Here is a 20,760-nt window from a genome sequence, read left to right as displayed (position 1 = left end):
TCTGTGCAGGAGGCTACACGTGCAGAAAAGTAAAAAAAAAAAAAAAGAAGACTCAAATCTATCCCTTAATGAGCTGAGCAGTTTCATTACTTCACTGCATTTTTCAATTGTTTTAAAACCCACATCCTCTTAATACAGAAGGAAAAACTAGAAAGCTAATAATCTCGCTTAACTTTCTTCTGAAAAGACTATACCAGGCTATTACCCCCATGTTAATAGGCTGGTATAGTCTTATGGACCTTTTGCTATATTTATAAAACATACATAGGGGCTTGAGGTTGGGGGAAACGGGCTGTTTTATTTTGTTTTCTGTTTTTGTGTTACGAAAATAAGATGATATTACATAAATTCCTTGGCAAGTTGCATTGCTCGGTCAACAACCATTGATTATGCTCCAGATCATTCCACTTATGTCTGATCCCTTCCAATAGCCATATCACATGCCTATCACAACATAGTCAACCATCTCCCTGTCAGGGAGTGCAAAACACACATGCGCACTGTTAAGCTGATGCTCGGGGCGGGGGGAGGGGGCGGTTATTTACTACAGCAGTTAGCACTACTCTGACCCAGTAGCTCTCAAAGTGCACCTACCAGACCAACAAGCAGCAGTCTCACCTGGGAAGTTGCTAGAAATGCGGAGCTTTGGCCCAGACCTACCATGGGAGAAACTCTGGCAAGGGTCAGGGAGCGCGAGAGGTGTCCCGGCCACCTGTGTGTCAACAAGCCCTACGAGTGATGCTGACGCATGTTCAGGTTTGAGACCCACTGCCCTCACTTACACCACGTCATTCACAGCCTGCAAGGACCGTGTCCATTTGTTTGTCCTCCACAAACAACCGCAGCAATGTCGCTTCCGTGCAGAAAGCGTGCTCTCAGCGTGTGAGGACCCAGGGAGTCTCTAGACATGCAAAGTTAGGTGAAGGGTTCGAGCAAGCTACCCAGATACCCACTCATTAATTAACCCCTTCATCCATTCATTTTTTCAGGATGGATTGAATTCACAGTCATAGACAGAAAGCAAACATATGCCCCTGTCTAACATATTCAGGAAAATGAGATTCTTCCTTAGGTGCGAAGAGATTGCCATTGGTGAGTTCAGTCTGCAAAAGGCGAGCCAGCTGGAACGTGCAGGCGTGGCAGTAAGAACGGTGCTGAATGAATGTGGGGAATGGGAGCACAGAGAACCGGTCCTGTATCCTGGACCAACCACTCCTCAGCACTCTCTGGGCCTCAGTTCTCGCTTCTCTAAAACTCTGGGGATAGTAAACCCACCTAACAAGGCTGTAGGTCCCAACTGCACACTGTGGAGCCCCGAGGGAAGTCTGTTGGTCAGTCTCATGGTCAACACCTCTCTGTACCAGTCAGGTGGATGAAAAGACGAGGGAGGAATTAACGAGTTATTCCATGAGAACGCCATTTTACTGCATGGCCTTCACTTCAAGAGTTAGAACACGCGTCATTGCTGTGTTCTACAAGAGGCCCCTGGGAGGCAAGAGTTGGGTGGCGGGTGAGGATGGCAGTGGGAGAAAACATAAAGCCACCCACAGGGCCCCAAGCCTGGCTCTCCAATCAGGAGTTTTGACTGACAGGTATAGAAGTTGGGGCAGGGGGTTTTGAACTTGAGTGTGCTTCACAATCCCCTGGAGGCTTGTTAAAAACAGAGAAAGCTGACCTTCACCCCAGAGCTTTCAGATTAAATAGATCCAGGGTGGCACCTGAGAGTTTGTGCCCCTAGCACGTTCTCCAGGGCTGCTGCTGCTGCTGGTCCCGGGGCCACACTTTGAGAACCATTGGATTAAGTTAACAGCAGATGCTGTAACAAACAAACTCCAAGATATCAATGACTTATCACAGTGAAAGTTTACTTCCCACTCCAGTAACTTTCCAATTCAGGTGCTACTGGTTGGTGAGTGTGGGGGACGCTGCTCCACTCCATCACTAGGAGATCCAGGCTGGTAGAGGCTCTGCCATAGTCAGCATGTGGCTTCCAAGATCACATTGAGTGTAGACATTCCCCCGATAGATGAGGAAACAAGTGGAGGAGCTCCACCCTCTTCTTCAGCTCCTTGTCCAGAAAGAGATGCACATCATTTCCATTCACAAGCCATGGGCAAGGACTTGTCACTCAGCCTCCCCTTATCCTGGAGGACCTGGGAAATACAGTCCTGAATGGGACAGTAGCATCTTCAGAGTAATTCACTTCTTTCTAGGCTATGCAAGGGAAGGACAAGCCAACTGCCACCACTGCACAAGTGCTTTCTCATCTCTGACCCCTGGGCCTGGTCACTGGGAAGTGGGTCAGCCCAGCCACAGCCCCAAGCTATGGGATTAGTGGGTGAAGGGGGTTCAGAGTCTCTGGAGAGATGGAGACCCACCTGCCCACCCCTCTGCAGCTCCCTTCTCAATGACACAGGCCTATGCTCACCAATGTCTCCACCCCCCATGCTGTCCTTACAGCAGAACCACAGACTTATGGTCAGTTGGAAGACCCGTCACTTGTGTGACCTTGGGCCACCTACTACATGCAGGTCCCATGTAAACTCCACCACTCCCAGTCACTTTCCATATGGAAGAATGGCTCCCATGCCCACCTGTGCATTAGAATCATCTGGCGAACTTTAAAAACATGTAAAACAAAAGTATTTATTTAATAAGATTGCATTTACTAATATAATATTATAATCAACTATAATTGAAAAAGAAATTTTAAAAAATATATTACAGTTACCCTAAAGTACTAAATCACTTGGCAACAAAGGAGCCCATCTTCCAGCCCAGAATGCATGAAGAGAAAGGACAATGGCAGCCAATATGTCATGGCGGGTGGAATTATTCTGAGTCAACTTAGCTAACCTGGAACTACACTTCCCAGAATTCCCACCCCTGCATGGTTCTGAGTCAGCTTAGGGCCCAGGAGACCTTTTGCATGAGACTTTGCAGTGGAGCAGCAGCATCCACATTTTTTTGTACTTGGTAGGTCAGCATGGGTCCCCCGGAGCTATCGGGATGCATACACGTTGTTGCTGGTCTGCAGGCTCACCGGGGTGACACGGGGCAGCACCTGGCCCATAGCTCCTCCAGTTCCTGCCAGGTATCCTCCCCCAGCTTCCCCGGCTCTTGGACCAGGAGCATGTTCAGCTCTGTGACAAAGGGCACCAGTTTCTCCAGCAGGTCACTGGCATCATTGGGGTTGGGGACTCAAAGGGGATGAGAACTGGGCATGGACCCACATGTCCTTGTGTGTTCCAGCTCAGGTTCCTGTGTCCTTTGTCTCTGGCTCATGTCCACGTGTGTGTGTGTGTGTGTGTGTGTGTGTGTGTGACTGCTTGCCCTGTTGACTTCAAGCACATACACAGATGCAACATCCTCCCTGAGTCTGTTTAACCAGCTCCCACCATGGCACGGGACCCAATACTCAAAATCAAGCCCTAGTTTCACGTCACTTGGTGTCTGTTTGAACCTTCACTGATACGCATTCATTTACTTTTCCCAGCAACCTTATGAGGAAGGTCTTGTTAGTCCCATTGCAGAGATGAGCAATTTGAGGACCAGAGAGGCTAAGTCACTTGTCCAAGATACCACAGCTAGCAAGGACAGAGGAGGGCTGGGATTTGAACCTAGGCCTCTCTAACTCCAAAGTGCTCTTCTCCACTGTGATATTTTGTGGCCTCCTTAAGAAAAAAACTGAATCCTATGAGGTGGTCGACTCAACACTGGGTTCTCACCTGGGTCTGTACCAAGATCCCACGCCCCTCCGCCAGGGCTCTGGAGGAAGGGTCTTCCTTGGCCAGGGCCTGCTGTCTGCAGAGAGTGGCTACTGTGTTCCCTTCTCTTTCACCACGCCAGCTCCGGCCAGTGTTTCCTGTGGGTTAATTACACCATTTTATCATAGATCAATAGAAAAGGAAAAATGCTTTCTTGGAAGCTTCCAAACTTAATTCAAAGCCCAAGAGAAACCCTCCCTCAAAACTGTTCTGCTTCCGTGTACAAGACACATATTGATCAGAGATGGTGCTGCTGGGGGGAGGGGGAGGGAGTGCAGGTCCCTATGGGAGGTGCAGGGGCCCGCCCACGAGAGATGCACAGAAAGGCCTGCAGAAAAGGAACAGATCAAAGCGGAGAAAATGACAGAGGAGAGAAACAAACACAAACAGCAAAGAAGAGTAACAAAGAGACTGGGGTGGAGGGGCGAGACCAAGAAGAGGCAGAAAAAGAGAAAACAGAAAGTCAGAGACAGAAAACCTAGCAGCAAAACAGAATGAGAGAAATAGGTACAGAGGATGTGGAAAAGATGAAGGAGAGAAGTGAGAATAGAGGAAAGAGAATGAGAGCAAGAGCCAGAGAGACAGAGTGTCTGACTGGTCCCTACCTGATTAACACTCTTCCTCCTGGTCTCAGGTTCTCCGGGGGAGGCTAGGGTGGGCCTCATCATGGCCAGTGGGGAAGGGCAGGGCCTTGGGGCACTGGGCCTGGCAAGCTGGACACGGGCCACATTTGACACACCTCCAAAAGACAGACATTGGCCTCTGAGTCAGCTCCGTCTTACAGAGCCCCACTTGCCCCACCTCTTAGGCTCACGTTCCAGAGATAATTACAGAAGGCCTGCCCAGTTGGGGGCTTTATGAACCTAGGGAGAGCCCGGCTGCAGGAATAGGAGGGAAGACACAGCAGGTGGTGCTCACAGCCACCCACCAAGCTGGGCACTGGAAGTTTCTGCCACCTGGAATAAGAGCACAAGGACCCACGGCGGGGGAGAACCACGTGTCTCAGGCCAGAAGAAATAAAGAGAGGTCTGTCCACACTGAAGCCTGGGGCTCACAGTCAGCTGCTCCATCTTTCAGACAACTTTCTACCCTCCACAAAGCCCTCTACCTCTCCGCTGAATGTTTGACTCATCTGCCATTGTTTCTACCTCTTTGCCAACCGTTCTCCCATCTGGCAAATTTTTTTTTTATTTTACTCTTTATTTTTTATTTTTTTTAATTTTTTTATTGTTATTCAGTTACAATTGTCTGCATTTTCTCCCCATCTCTCCACCCTACCCCAGCCAATCCCACCTCCCTCCCCCACCTCCACCCTCCCCCTTGATTTTGTCCTGTGTCCTTTAAAGTAGCCCCTGTAGACCCCTCTTCCCACTATCCCCTCCTCACTCCCCCCTGGCTATTGTTACATTGTTCTTAATTTCAATGTCTCTGGTTATATTTTGTTTGCTTTTTTCTTTTGTTGATTATGTTCCAGTTAAAGGTGAGATCATATGGTATTTGTCCCTCACCTGTCAATATTTTCACCTATCTGACATTTCCTCCATTTGTCCACCATCTTCCACTTTCCTACCTCTGCCCATCCAACCACCAATCCATCAGAAGCTCCACGATTCACCCCACTCCTCACCCATCCACCAACTTTTCCACCCATCAGGCAACCCTTTCTTCCACCATTCAGCCCTGTATCTGCCAACCACTTCCCCATCTGACAGTCCCTCTACCTATGCACCACTCTCCATTTATCTTCCAAACTCCACCCATCCACCAACTTCTTCACTTATTTGCCAACCCCTCTCCCTTTCTCCAACTCCCCACTTACTAGCCCTTCTCTCCCTTTCCAACTCCCCATTCAACCACCAAAATCTCCAACCCCTCTTTTGTTCATTTACTACCCACCCCTGTGTATCCCTACGCCCACACATCAGCTCTTCCATCCAGTCTGTCGGTCCTCCCCTGATCTATAAATACATCTCCTGTCCAATCCACCAATTCCACCTCCATCCACTAGCCCATCCACCCATCAATCCAGCAACCCTCCCATTAGTGTGTCAACCTCTTCCTACAATGCTTAGCACTTCACCCACCAAGCTCTCACCATTCCAAGCACCTCTCAGCCAACCCAGCCCTCAGGGTGGTTCAGTGAAAAGAAACTGGACTTGTAGACCCAGCAGACCCGGGATGTGATCTTATTTTGTTACGCGCCAGTGATGTAGTTCAATCCAGCGCTCTCCCCCTGCCATGCCGCAGCCTTGGAAGGGTCCTCTGAGCCATTAAGGAAGCTGGGTAGAGTGGAAAGGGGAGTGGGGCAAAGGTCCTCTCACCTCTGCTAAGGACGCTGGTAAAGTTAATTACAGTCATCTCTGTGCCCTCCCAGATAACTGGACAGTAGAGAGGAAGCCTCACCCCGATGGCTGTGCCCTGGCCTGCCCTTCCTGCTGTGACAGGGCACATCCAGGCCACAGGCCCCTCCTCTGCCTGAGTTCTGGGATTCTGGGCTAGCTCCAAAGCCATGTAGGTGACCCCCGGCACTGCTGTGACCCACTCAGTCCTACATGGTCTTATCCACTCTCTTAAAAACACACGCCAATCTCTTGATGACTTAAGGACTAGTAGAGACTCAGGCCCAATGGACTGCAGGGAACACGGAGAGGGGAAAGTTACATCAAACTAGATGGAGGCTACGGAATCAGTAGGGCCTGTGTTTGTGTCCTTCCTAAACTTCCTAGCTCTGTGACCTTCCCAGGTCACTTAACCTCTGAGCCACAGTGCTCCTGATTTGTACAATGAGGGGCAAAATGTTCCTACCTCCTGCATGGGGTTGTGATTAAAGATATGCATGTACTGGGATAGGGCCTGACCCACAGCGGGCCCCATCAAACGTAAAGCTGCCTTCCCCTCGCCCAGACTGGCCCTGGGGGCTGAGGCCTATGTTTTCTGGGGACATGTTTTCCTATTCAGCCCAGGCTGCCTGGTCCACAAAGCTAAGCCTTCCCCTCAGCACTCCCTGTATTAGCATTTCCACTGAAAAATCTGTTTTCAGGGAACGTTAAATGCCTAGAAAATATTGCTATGGGGTGACTCTTAGCCAGAGCCTGAAACAAATTTCTTTGAGAATTCCAATGCTCCACCACCCAAAAAAAATAAGAAAAAGGAGAAGAATCCATGAGCTAACAGGGGAATGTGTGTGAGTTTCTGACTTGGGTTTCCAAAATGGAGTTCAGCAAGTGATCAGTCTAATTGCTTTTGATATCTAGAAAAGCTAATTAAGGTAATCATACTTGGCACTTGTATAATAATAATAAAAATAATGACCCTTTGTATGTAAGGAGTGTCTTTCATCCAAGGATCACAAAGCCTTTACAAACATTAATTAATCCTCGCCACTCACCTGTGAGGTGGGTGTAATTAGCCCCATTTTACAGCTGGATGCATTGAGGCAAGAATGGTATCTACTATCAAGACAGGAATGACTCCAAAGATTCCGGAAGCCACACTCCGGGCTCCCCAACCTTTCTGGTAGGATCCTTCCACTTGACTTTGTGTGACCTTGGGGAGCTCTCCCCAGAGCCAGAGCTCCCTCTTGACCAACCACAGAGAAAAGCAGAATGTCAGGATTGCCTCTGGCTACGTGACCTTTGTGTCCTTCCCCATAAGCCAAGAGGACCGGGTTCCATGTGGCCTCAAAGTCCCAGTGTCCAGCCCCACTGCTTGTCATCCTGTTTCTGGCTTCACTGGCTGGTTTTTCCAGGCCTGGAAGCTGCCAGCAAAGACCCAGTTTCAGCCAACATCCCTTAGCAGTTGGGCCGCCAGATTTAACAAATAAAATTACAAAATGCCAACCAGTGTATTTAAAAGTTGTGGTACATATATACAATAGAATATTACTTGGCCATAGAAAAGAATGAAATCTTATCATTTGCGACAGCATGGATGGACCTAGAGAGTATTACACTCAGTGAAATGAGTCAGACAGAGAAAGACAAAATACCATGCAATTTCATTTACATGTAGAATCTAAAGAACAAAATAAATGAACAAACAAAATAGAAACAGACTCATAGATACAGAGAACAGACTGATGACTGCCAGAGAAGACTGGAGCTTGCGGGGCTGGGTGGAAAATCTGAAGGGATTAAGAAGTACAAATTGGTAGTCACCGGGATGTAAAGTACAGCATAGGGAATATAGTTGATAATATTGTAAGAACTAAGTATGATGCCAGGCGGGTACTTGAAATATTGGGGGAACCACTTTCTAAAGTATATGATTACCTAACCACTAGGCTGTACACCTGAAGCTAATATAAAATAATATTGAATGTAAACTATAATTGAAAAATAAAATTTTAAAAGTTACAAGATGCACCGTTAGATTTGAATTTCAGAAAGACTCCAAATCATGTGTTACTATAAGTATGTCCCAGGTAGGGTGTGGTGATGCGGACACCAGCCTGCAGTGTCCCCAGCATTGTGGTTAAGAGGAGACAAAGACGGCAGGGCCACTCTCTCAAGGGGAGAGAGCCCCAACCCTTGCCTTGACAGGCTTTTATTACTTTTCTGGGCACATTACATGGAGGATGGTCCTCATTTACTATGCACAGGTTCGCTTTAGGTGGTTACCTTTTACAGAAAACAAAGGAGAGGATGTTGCTAAATACATCAGAAAAGAAGGATATTTGCAAATGTAAAGGGAAAAGTGGTTGAACTGGTTACACTAGTCCTTGGAAGGTTTAGATTGATTTTAGGAAGTTACTTTAAAGATACACAGTAAGCATTTGCTGCCTCAATTCAGAGTGAGGGAGTTTTAGCAAAAATCAAGTCTCAAAGCGGCCTAGGTACAATGAGGGCCTAGGTACAATGAGGGCCTGATTCCCCACGGGAGAACCTATCCACGGGTGTGGGTCCTGTGTGCTAGACCTTGCTCCCCACTGGCCTTTCTGAGTGGGAGCTGGGCCCACACCACACTGAACGGTCTCCTATAGTTTGGGGCAGGCTTATACTAAAACATGTTTGTTATTCATCTGAAATTCAAATTTACCTGGGCATCCTGTATTTCGTCTGGCAACCCTGCTTAGTAGTGGCTCAGGGCCAGGCACGCACCCACTGGATGGGCTCACCTTCCTGACCTCCTGCAATCCTGAGCCTGGCCGAGGGAGGCAGGCTCTCCTCCTTCATCTTTGCCCCTCAAACTAGTCTAGAGGAGTCCAGGCCCGCCCAGGATCCCACATTCCTCACCTGCCTGGGCTTCCCCAGAGCCTCCACCGACGACCTCCCCCCAGCCACAGTGATTCTCCAGTGCCCAGAACACACAGTCCAAACCCCCCTTGATGGGATCCCTTCCAGGCCCCACAAATCTGGCTCCCAAAACCACTCTAGTTTCGTGCTGGCCCCCTGGCCTCCTGTCACATGCACATCTGGCTCAGTGACGTTAGCTCCCACGTGCCCTAGTGCACGTGTGCGAGTGCGTGTGTGCTCTCTGCACTGCAGCCACACCAAACCCGTCACCCGCACACCCGGTGCTGTTTACTGGCCCCTGCCTCAGCGCACGCAATTCTCTCTGCCTGCAGTTCCAACAACTTTATCTTGCAAAACTGATCAAGTCATTCCTTCATTTCACTACTAATATTTATTAAACACTTACTATGTGTCAAGCCTATAATCCCCACCCTCATGAAACTAACAATCCAGCCCGGAGGTCTGAAAAGTTTTTTCTGTAAAGAGTCAGCTGGTAAACATTTTAGGCTACACCGGCCCCAGGTCCATATCCCAATGACCCAACTCTTCCAATTGTAGCATAAAAGCAGCCATAGAAAATACAGAAATGACTAGGTATGGCAGTGTTCCAATAAAACTTTATTTACAAAACCAGACAGTGAGCAGCATTTGGCTCACAGGCCGTAGTTTGCCAACCCCTGGTCTAGTCTCAGAGGCAGGCATTGAAAAAAGAACACAAATAGCTGGTAACTGTGAATAACAAACTTTTAAAGCTGTGAGGGGAAAATTCTGCTCAGTTTGAGACCCTGGGCAGACCCCCACCCCTACGCAGCCTTATGTCAGCGGTTCTCCCTCTCTGCTCCCACAGCCCCTGGGTTTAGAGACACATCTGTGGTTGTTGAAGGCAGAGCCCCCTTCCCAACACAGAGCATCGCTGCTGCTGCACATAATCCTTCCTGAGGCCGCCCGCTCCCCAACAACCCCCACCCATCACAGGCACCAGACGGGGCCGGGCTACCGTGGGCAGAGTCTGGCTGCAGGCCTGGCCCCCCTCCCGAACAGCGGGGCAGGTCTGCTCGCCCCTCATCCATAGAGACGATCCTACCACCTCTCCTTCCAACTGCCGTGTCTGATTAATAACCGGCCTGAGCAAGGCCGGGAATCGTATTTAACAGGCAGTGAGAAGTAACACCTCTGTCGGCACGGAGAAACACGCGACTACCTGCGGAGACTCCAGGGCCATACGAAGGGCCGGATGTTTTCAGCATCGTGACCCTCATCCCCTCCCTCCCGTGGTCACCTGCCGGCCTCAGGGTGGCTCGTCAGTGCACATATCTCTCACACACGCACACACACCGCAAGCTTGTCCTCTGGTCCTCTACGCCTTCAGAACACAGGCTCACTCACCCCTTGGGCACATGTATGTGTAAGAACACATACAAGCACACACGAATTCCTGCTTCAAACATGTGCCAGGAGCGCTCACAGCCAGCAGATAGACTCAAACTCAGACACAGGCATTCTTGGCTAATGCCTGCACTTGTGTACACACACATGCATGTGTGTGGGCATACTATGCACATGTCTGTGCTGTGTGTGTTCATGTGTGCTGTACATGTGTGTGCGCTCTGTGCACGCACATGCACTATAGTGTGTGTGTGCGTGCACACACGCACTATGCTCGTGTATACTGTGAAATCCAGCCCCACCATGTGTCCTGCAGGAGGAACTGGCCAGGAAAATCACATCTCTGGCATCCCTGGGCTGCCAGCTCTGTCTGGGCTCCTGCTGCCCGTCTCAGCTCTGAGGCAGCCACAGGAAGTTTCCGTTTCCCTTGCTGCCAAATTCTAGTCACCTCTGACCCCCAGAGAGACAGAAACTGCTCCAGCTTCCTGAGAGCTACTGAGCACTGTGTACCCACCACGGCAGCCGCATGTGGTGCAAGGAGATAAAGCGGGGTTCAGCGTCCACGCTACTGCGGCCACAGCGGCTTCCTTGGCCTCCCCTGGGGGTCCAAGCCTGGCATACCAGAGCCTCCAGGGAAGGACACTGGGCTGAGCCCAAGGTCAGAATGTCCCCATTATCTGAAGGACGCTGACAGCTTTCCTGTCCTGCTTCCCAACACATCTAGCAGCCTTGAGGAACTCACCACCCCCAGCAGCCATGATGCCTCCATACAGCCAACGCCTGCTGCCCCTTTAACTCCCAGTGAGAAACCAGGCTCCAGCCTCTACACCTTCCTGGGGGGAGTGTTGGGGGCTGGGATAAGCCTGAAACAGGCTGATGCAATCAGACCTGAGAGCTGCGCCGGAATAAACAGGATGCTGCGGTCAGGAGCCATGGAATCCCTCCCCCCTGAACATGCAGGTGGCACACCAATCAGTGCCTTGATCACGCGCCCGCCATGCACCCCCCGGCCAATCGCAGGCTAGAGCACGCTTTGAAGCCACCTATCCACTGCACTTCCTCTACTGCCCTCCTCTATATAACTCCCTCCGTTTTGAAATAAATTTGCAGCTTGATCAGAATCCTTTGTCTTGCTGCCGTTCTTTCGCGCCTCCTGTCCCATCCCTTTTCATCCGTTGCAGGTATATCGGCGGACCCCGTTGACTGCCTCGCAGGCCGAGGCAACTGGCGCCCAACGTGGGGCCCCGCTGATCGCCTGTGCGGACCGCTGTCCCCTTCGATCGCAGCGTTTCGCCCGGCTCGCCGCCAGCGTTTCGCCCGGCTCACCGCGACTACCCGACCGCGCGCCGGCATTCCCTGACGACCCCCGTTCCCCGACAGCGGCATTTCAAAGGTAAGACCCAACCATGGGACAGGCATGCTCACAACATGATTTGTTCGTTGCTCAATTAAAAGAATCTCTCAAGGTGCGCAAGATAAGGGTTCGTAAAAAAGATTTGAATTCCTTTTTCACTTTCGTTTTTAAAATCTGCCCATGGTTTCCTCAGGAGGGTAGCATTGACTCCCGCCTCTGGCACCGTGTAGGCGACTGCCTAAATGACTATTATAAGGTTTTTGGCCCCGAGACTGTCCCTATAACTGCCTTTAACTATTATAACCTCATAGCAGACATCCTTAAAAACCACAATAATTCCCCTGACATACAGCGCCTTTGCAAAGAAGGGCAAGAAATTCTCCGTAGTCACTCCCCGGCCCCTTCAAAAGCCCCCTCAGTTCACGGCCTCCCCGACGCTCATGCTGACTCGCTTTCGCGACCCCCCTCACGAGCGCCTTCAAATTGCCCTTCTGTCTCCATCCAAATAGATACAGACCCTCAGGCCCCTTCTCTGCACCCTCCCCTTCAGGAGTTCTATTCCTCTGCTCCACCCCCCGTTTCTCAGGACTCTGGTGACCAGTTAGATCCCTCTGAACAGGCAGAATTAGAGGACGAGGCCGCTCGCTACAATAATCCTGGCTGGCCACCACTCGTGGCGGCAGTCCTTCCGCCATTCAAACCGCCTCCTTATAGTACCTCTCACGCACCTGCCGCCGCCATTTTGCCTTCAGCGCATGGCGCGTCGGCCATTTCACCCGCGGCGTGCAAGGCACCCATTACCTTGCCCCTGGCGGCCACCGCCGCATTCACTCCGCTTCCAAAGCCTTTCCTTCAAGAGACCCTCACTTTCATCCGAGATATTAAAACCATTGCCAAAGAATTCTCCGCTTTTACGATCAGTCCCCCTCCCCACGAGACTTTAGCATTCCCAGTTACTAGATCCCAGACTCGCCCAGATAGGACCGAGAACGTAAATAGTTCAGCTGCGGCTGCAGCTACCCCCCTTCCTGACAGTGACAACCCCGAGGACTCTGACAGCTCCCCTTCTGATATAGACGAAGCAGAGCCCAGTACAAGAGACACTGCGGCCCCCCAAACTTATTTCCACACATATAAGAAACTTAGTCTTAAAACATTAGAAATATTTCCAACCCTACACTAGCTCAAGATTGCTGGTTATGCTTAAGCCAAGGCACCCCCATGCCTCTAGCTGTCCCCACCAACATATCAGCCCTGAATATCACCGAACAAAATTGCACCCTCAGCATACCCTTTAGAGTTCAGCCTATGCTTTTTTACTCCTCCCCCTGCATCTATAAGAAATTACAAAATAATTCTTTTGATATTTCTGTTGGTTTCGCTAGTTTTACCAATTGTAGCCACACGCTTAATTATAGCACATCCCTCTGCCCTGGTCCAGGATGAGCATTCATTTGTGGTAATAATTTAGCTTTCACTGCCTTACCTGCCAACTGGACAGGGCTATGCGTCCTAGCTGCCTTATTACCTGACATAGACATCATCCCAGGAGATGAGCCTGTCCCCATTCCTGCTTTTGACCACTTCGCAGGACGACACAAGAGAGCCTTAGCTATTATTCCCCTGCTTGTTGGTCTAGGAGTCTCTGGAGCGGTAGCTACCGGAACTACAGGATTAGGAGTTGCAGTTCACTCCTATACAAAACTTTCCAAACAACTTGTCGATGATGTCCAAGCCTTATCAAGTACTATTACTGACATTCAAGACCAGTTAGATTCCCTAGCAGAAGTAGTCCTACAGAATAGACGAGGTCTAGACTTACTCACAGCAGAGCAGGGAGGCATTTGTTTAGCTTTACAGGAACGATGCTGCTTTTATGCCAACAAGTCAGGCATCGTCCGGGACAAGATCAAGATCCTTCAAGAAGATCTGGAAAGACGACGAAAAGCTCTGACTGAGAGCCCTTTCCTTACAGCCTTCAACGGACTACTCCCCTTTCTTCTCCCTCTCCTCGGGTCTTTAATAGCTATCATTCTCTTCCTGACCTTTGCTCCCTGGGTTCTCAGGCGCACCACAAACCTCATCCGAGACCAACTTAACTCCCTTCTTGGCAAACCTATCCAGATACATTATCACCAGCTAGAAATGAATGAACCTGGCACTGACTCGCAGCGTCTTCTCCGAGAATGTCCTCGCGCATAAGCTCCTTTTTGCACCCCCACCTCCTACGAGGACAGTATAACTCTTGGCATTATACTTTACATATAAATTGTAATGGATACCGCTAGGTGCAGAGCAAAGCATCGCAAGGAGAAGCTACCCCCGAAGGTGGCCCTGCCATGTCTCCTGAGAGGCAAGTCGGCTTGCATAGAGGTCAGCGCCCCAACCCTCTCCTCCGAAAAGGGTGCTTCAGAGCTCGGGACGAGCTCAGGAGGAGCCAGACCACTGCCTCCCCTAGCCGGTTAAAGTCCACTCCTCACCTTAAAAATGAAAATAAGGGAGGAGATGTTGGGGGCTGGGATAAGCCTGAAACAGGCTGATGCAATCAGACCTGAGAGCTGCGCCGGAATAAACAGGATGCTGCGGTCAGGAGCCATGGAATCCCTCCCCCCTGAACATGCAGGTGGCACACCAATCAGTGCCTTGATCACGCGCCCGCCATGCACCCCCCGGCCAATCGCAGGCTAGAGCACGCTTTGAAGCCACCTATCCACTGCACTTCCTCTACTGCCCTCCTCTATATAACTCCCTCCGTTTTGAAATAAATTTGCAGCTTGATCAGAATCCTTTGTCTTGCTGCCGTTCTTTCGCGCCTCCTGTCCCATCCCTTTTCATCCGTTGCAGGTATATCGGCGGACCCCGTTGACTGCCTCGCAGGCCGAGGCAGGGGAGCAGGCAGCTCAGCCAGCAGTGACTGCAGGAGTGATTAAGAAGCTGGTGAACCAACTCCCAGCCTCTCTGTTGAACCAGTCAGCGGGATTTGGACACCCTGCAGTGTCCTCTCATTAGGCCACTGATTTATTCATTCATCCAAGACATATGTTCTGAGGCTGTGCCTGGTGCTGGGGATTCAGTGGTGAATAGATGAGTCACTGGTCTCCCTGTGGGGACAAAAACCTGGACGCCAAGCACATCCCCTAACATAGCCCACTGCAGTCAGGAAGGCTTCCCGGAGGAAGTGAGGTCAGACTTGAATTCAGAAGGCCAGAGAGGAAGAACAAGCTAGACAATGCCAACAAGTGTAAAGGGCTAAAGAGGCTGGGCCTGGCGCATAATGGGCTGTCGGCTGAATGAATGAATGAATGAATGAATGAAGAGTCATAGGAAGTTCTCCAGTAGGAACATGACTGACTCCTATTGATCAGCAACACTTACAGCTGTTGTTGGCGATCCCCAGGATGGACTCCCTGAGCCCCGTGCCCACTGCACACCTTTGTATGGACACAAACACACCACACAGACAACTGCTGGCCACAGACACACCTGTGCGCACAGGTGCCCCTGCACACGTGCAGTCCGTGTCCCCATGTGTGAGGGTGATGACAGTGGCAAACACCTTTATCACACTTCGCCACGAGCCGGGCAGCCAGGCACTGTTCTGTCTCCTCTGCATTTATTAACTCGGCTAATCCAGTCCCCTAAAGAAGGAACTGTTGTGATCCCCACTTTAATAGATAAAGGAACTAAGACATGGAGAGGTGAGTCATTCGTCCAAAGTGATATAGCTAGTAGGTGGCAGGGCTGGAATTTGAACCAAGCCATCGGATCCCAGGGTCCATGGTCTTTACCACACACGCAAAGCGGCCCCAGCCTCCCTCCCCTGTCCTTCAACACTCCGCCCAGCCACCCACACCTTAGTCCAGCCACACTAAACTTCTCGGGTCCCCCAAGTACACACTTCCCTGCCACGGGCACCTTTTGGCCCGTTTCCTACCACCTTTCTCCGTGGTACAGGTCTCCTTATGAGATCTGTTTTTAGTATTTGTTTACCAAACATTTGTTAAGCACAGCTTATGGTCTGGGCTTTGTGCTAAACAGTTTATGTGCATTCTCTTACGGCAACCTTACCAAGGTTCTCTTATAATTAGTCACATTTCACAGATGGGTAAAATGAGGCACTGAGTGGTTCGGGCACCTGCCCAGAGTGCCAGAGCTTGGAATAGACTCAAACCATCTCAACTCATCAGCTCCTAATCTCATCTCGGACCGCATCCTGCTCAGTTTTGGCTTCCGTAACCGAGAGGAAAGTCTAACGGGGAGGAGGACAAGGAAAGGAAGAGGAGGAAGAGGAAGAGGAGTGGCAGAAAATCAAAATGCAAGGCTATTGGCCACTGTGAATCCGGAGTGTGGGCAGGGAGGGTAGAGCGCCCCTGGAAATGTTTTACCCACATTTTACTGTGAGTAGCTTGGAAATACCTGGAACTATGAAAAAGCTGAAAGGATTGTGCCATGACCACCCAAAACCTTACCCTCTAAATTTGGCAATTAGCATTTTACTATACGGGCTTCATTGCCTGTCTCCCCATCTTGCCGGCCTTCAATCCACTTAGAATGGCAAACACTTGGCAGAGTTCGCAAATCTAAACAGGTGGTTCAAGCCTGAGTTCCCTTGGGAAAACCACGGAGGGTGACCCCAGCTATGGGGTTTTTACTGGAGCCAAAGAGGCCATGCACAGTTCTCATGTGCATGGTTCATATGCACACGCAAGCACACGCGTGGGCAGGAGTGTGGGCACACCCCCACACACAGGAAACAAGGACACAAAGGATGATGGAAGCTCTGGGATTTGGAAAAGAGCCAGGAGCCCCCTCAGTTGGCCAGCCAGCCAGTTCCTTCCCACCAGCCATCCCCACAGGGGACGGCCAGGCCCTGGCAGCCCCATCAGGCCACCAGGAGCCCTGGGGCTCAGGGCCAGCCTGGGGGGTGGGGTGTTTCCCTAATTGTCCTGCTTGTCGCTCACCCAGCAGAGGAAACAGCCGCTGGCTTCAGCCTCCAAATGACAGGAAACGCCATGGAGGGCTACTTGGCCAGTAATTACTACTTTGAGAAAGGAGAAAAAAATGCTGAGGGGGAAATGGTTCCAACTCAAATAATCTACTCATTGGGGGGATGGGAGGCTGTTTCAAGGAAAAGACATTTTGAAAAGCCTTCAATCAATCTGACAAGCAATTATCTGCTTAGCTGCTGGTACAAATCTCCCCCTCCCTCCCCCAGGACTGGTGCCCCTCCCAGGAAAACAAGAGCCCCAGACCGACACTCTGCTCTCCAGCCCCCCCACCCCCAGCAGCCAGAAAGGTGAATGAGAGATTGAGATCCTGCCTGGGAACCCTCGGGCTCTGGGGGCAACCAGTGGCTGGGGGAGTGGCTGCCTGATTCTTCCCTCCACCTTTCACACTCATGCGTCCACACACACACACACACACACACACACACACGTGTGCATACACACACACATCCTCTATCCAGTGGGAATACATGCAATGCCCTCCTGCCCCACGGGTGGTAGACTGAGCCTGTTTCAAACAGCCACCCAGGGAAGCATAAGCATTCTCACATTTCGTTAATTCATTCAACAATCATTTTCTGGAAAAGAAAATTCACCAGGACATCGGATGAGAAGGATGGGAGACACCCATGGCCCTCTGAACAGAGCTGGGGAAGAAAGCCCTTGTCAGAGGCTTGGTGGCTCCTAATCCGGTTGGGGGAAGGAGCACAGAGGACTGGCTGTGACAGGGCAGGAGAGTGTGAAAAGCAAATTCTGAGCCCCCTAGAGAACCCTGGGAAGCCAGGCAGAGGGGTCTCTTTTCCCCTCCACCTGCCCCAGCCCCAGTCCTCCTCCTCTGGCAGCTCCCTTTCCCAAGATCTGGCCCCAGCTCTTGCTCAGAGAATCCTGGAAATTCTCTCGAGTACAAGCCATGGGTTTGTCCTCCAGGGAATTCTGAGAGGAGACCAAGAATGATCCTCCAGCATCACAGAGTAGGGGCCCAGCAGGCTAATCCCCATCCCCATACCTCACTCTCTCTCTCTCCAGCACTGTGCTGGGCCTTGTGCAACAGGCTCTCCGTTGACCTTCCCGACCACCTGGTAGCTACAAAGACTGCTACTCGCCAGAACATTCTACAGGTACAGAAACAGAGCTCTGACAGGTGAAGTGACTCTCCTAGAGTCACACAGTTATAAGCAGAAGGGCTGAAATTTAAGCCCAAGTCTTGCCCACTCTACTATCCATGCCACTTTGAGATAACAACATTCCAAACGAGATACTCATTTAACCCAGAACAAATGTTCAATAAACGTTAGCTGTTCTAAATCTATCCTTGTCCACCTTAGCAAAGCTGAGTGCCCTGACAGGGGGGGCAGACAAGATATACGTGAAAATTGGTGCCCTGTGTTTTGCACTTGGACCTCGGGTGCAATCAAGGACAAATTCCTATGTCCGGCCAGGTGGGCCACACATGCAGAGCTCAGAACAGGGTGACTAATTGCACCTGCAACAGTGTGGGCTGGGGTCCACTGGCTGGACCCTCAGGCTCCACCCAGAGCTGAGCAGAGAGGCAGATGCTGACACCCACAGGCCCTGCCTGACTTTGCACCCCCTGGGGGTGGGACCCCTCCCTTCTGTGTCTGCTGCTTAGAAAGGGATTGAGACCACCCCACCCAGACACATGGGCCCTTGCCCCACCCACCACATTCACTACAGCTGCTCCCTGTGCTCTGGGACACACACAGGACACATTATCTTCCAAGGCCATCAGTCAGGAGAGAAATGCCTGTGTCAACGGGGCGCAATGGTCCTGCTCGCCCGGCACAGGAGGGAGGCAGCTGTTTGCTCTCCCAGAACATTTCATTTTGCCTTCGGTGTTTGGCAAGACATATCTGATGCCCTGGCAGGCAGGCATGTTGCTCGCTGTGTCCCCACGGGGACACACCCTCGAGTTTTATGACCAGAACAACTCAAGTACAAGACCTGCCCCGTGTGACGCCCAACCCCTACCTCCTGACTGCACGGCAAAGCAGAAACTCTCCACTTGCCAAAGAACTGGGGCCGACCTCCACTCACCCATCCATCCATCCATCCATTTCATCAGCATTTAGTGCTGCTAGGCACCGGAGATGCAGGGACAAATGAGACTTTTCCTTCCCTTCAGAATTCAAGGTGGAGATGATGCCATTGGGACCTGCAGCCTAGCTGAGTAGGGCCTTGAGCAACACACAGACTGGGTTCAGATTCCAGCTGCGTCCCTTCCTGGCAATGTGACCTTAGCGAGTGACTGTCCTCAGCAAGCCGCAGCCTCCTCCCAGGGGAGAGGGGATGACGGGTCCCCTGCCTCCTCTTGTTGTTGGGGCAACTACATCAAAAATTGCTTGTGAAGTGCTGGGCGTTGTGCCGGGCACATTGTCTTCTCGCAGTATGTCAGCTGGTGTTACTCATTATTGCCTTCTGTGAAATGGGTACAGCAATCCCCAGCCTGTCTGCCTTCACAACGGGGTCAATACCAAATAAGATAGCATGTGGGGAGGGTGTTTTGGAGATAGTGGAGTGTTTATATTATCACTCACCCATGTAACAAATGTTCCTTGAGCATCTGCGATGTGCCAGGGGGTTGCTGGGAAGGGTGAGAGAGGCACGAATGTCTGGCACATTCCAGCAGTGTCTGGAAAAGAAGGTCAACCTCTGATCAGACAGTCACGGGTTTGGAGCAATAAGAACAATAAGAACAGCAATAAAAGTTTCTACATAGCAAGGCAGGGGTCGGGGATCATTAGCTGACTGGAGAGGCCAAAGCAGGCCTCCTGGCAGAAGGGAAGTTTCGAGGATAAAAAAGAATCCAGGCTTTTAAAGTCTGAGCGAGGAGCCTGTTCTCCGGTTAGAGAATCAGAATGCCTTGGGTAACACAAGAGGGGTGACCCAGACGAAGGCTGCTCCTGTGTGGGGGACTCCACAGAAAAATATCCAAGGAGCCTGGAGGCACCTGGACCCAAGATCAACCTTTACACTGGGAGGAGGTAAGGTCACCTGAGGAAGGCCTTGTGGACACAGGAGATGGGCCTGTGCAGACTGAAGGGAGGCAAGGACCGCAGCTGGGTGGGCCAAGATGTGCTGCCTGGGTTCCTTGACGTCCCTCAGTGCATGGTGACATCTTCTGCAAGGGGCTGTTGGTGGAGCCTAGATTGTAACCCAAGTCTGGCTATTCATGGCTCTCTAGTGGTCAGACCTCCAGTCTGGGTCGGGTGACGGGCTTCTGATGGAGATGGCTGACCTAAATACCCCCTGACCCTAATTCACCTCCAGTCCTCCCAATTTACACCTGCATGAGGACCCCATGCCAACCCCTCTCCCTGTGAAGTTCTTCTAAATCACTCCTTTTCCATTCCCTGTGGAAACCAGACTCCACCCATCCACCCCAAGCAGCACCCTCCTCCCCTGCTCGGCAAGCATCCTGCCACCTCCTCACATCCCCAAACCACTTACCAGTGTCCCTGGGACCAAATGCAAATCACAGGCGAAGCCCTTGGCTGACATCCACCCCAGGAAGCCACATTAGCAACTTCATTCATCAGGGGCAGGTCTGTGCCTCTATTGTCTGCCGTAATCATTTGTTTATTCCAACTTTGGCGCAACCCCAGTTTATCACAATGATTACCGTCTGGCTTGGGGAAGATACTTGCCGTTCCTCTAAGCCAGCACAGAGGAAATAACGCCAGCACAGAGGAATGGCGTTACTGCATGTGGTAGTGAAAGACTCCCCTTATTCAATACCACCCAAAATATCAGATAGTGTTCAGAAAAGAAAACATATATTCGTTAGTCGTATAATCCACATATACCTTTGAATCCACAAAGAATCCAAATGAAAAGGAATAACAGTTTCTCTCAAAGCCATCAAATTTGGAAACAGTAACACCTAATGCTAGTGAGGTTGCTCTGAAATCGCTCAACAGGAAAGCGTTGCTGGAGGCAAAGCAAATTAGAACAACCTTTATGGAAAGTAAATTGGAAAATATGTATCACAAACC

The 20,760-nt window shown here is 50.8% G+C and overlaps 1 long non-coding RNA gene across 2 annotated transcripts; it reads right to left on the bottom strand.

The window, feature by feature from the left end:
- Positions 1–540: 540 nt before the first annotated feature.
- On the bottom strand, positions 541–20,528 carry LOC123479647 (uncharacterized). Of its 2 annotated transcripts, none has more exons than XR_008427182.2 (5): positions 19,760–20,528; positions 19,303–19,397; positions 4,373–4,506; positions 3,729–3,865; positions 541–2,153 (listed from the first exon to the last, which is right to left on the bottom strand). It is a non-coding gene; the product is annotated as an uncharacterized lncRNA (long non-coding RNA). The 2 variants fall into 2 exon arrangements; XR_008427183.2 differs by having other exon boundaries at positions 541–2,068.
- Between the last annotated feature and the right edge of the window lie 232 nt (positions 20,529–20,760).

Source organism: Desmodus rotundus, chromosome 6 (assembly GCF_022682495.2).
Source record: "Desmodus rotundus isolate HL8 chromosome 6, HLdesRot8A.1, whole genome shotgun sequence".
Lineage (NCBI taxonomy): Eukaryota > Metazoa > Chordata > Mammalia > Chiroptera > Phyllostomidae > Desmodus > Desmodus rotundus.
This window is presented reverse-complemented; position numbering and strand designations above follow the sequence as displayed.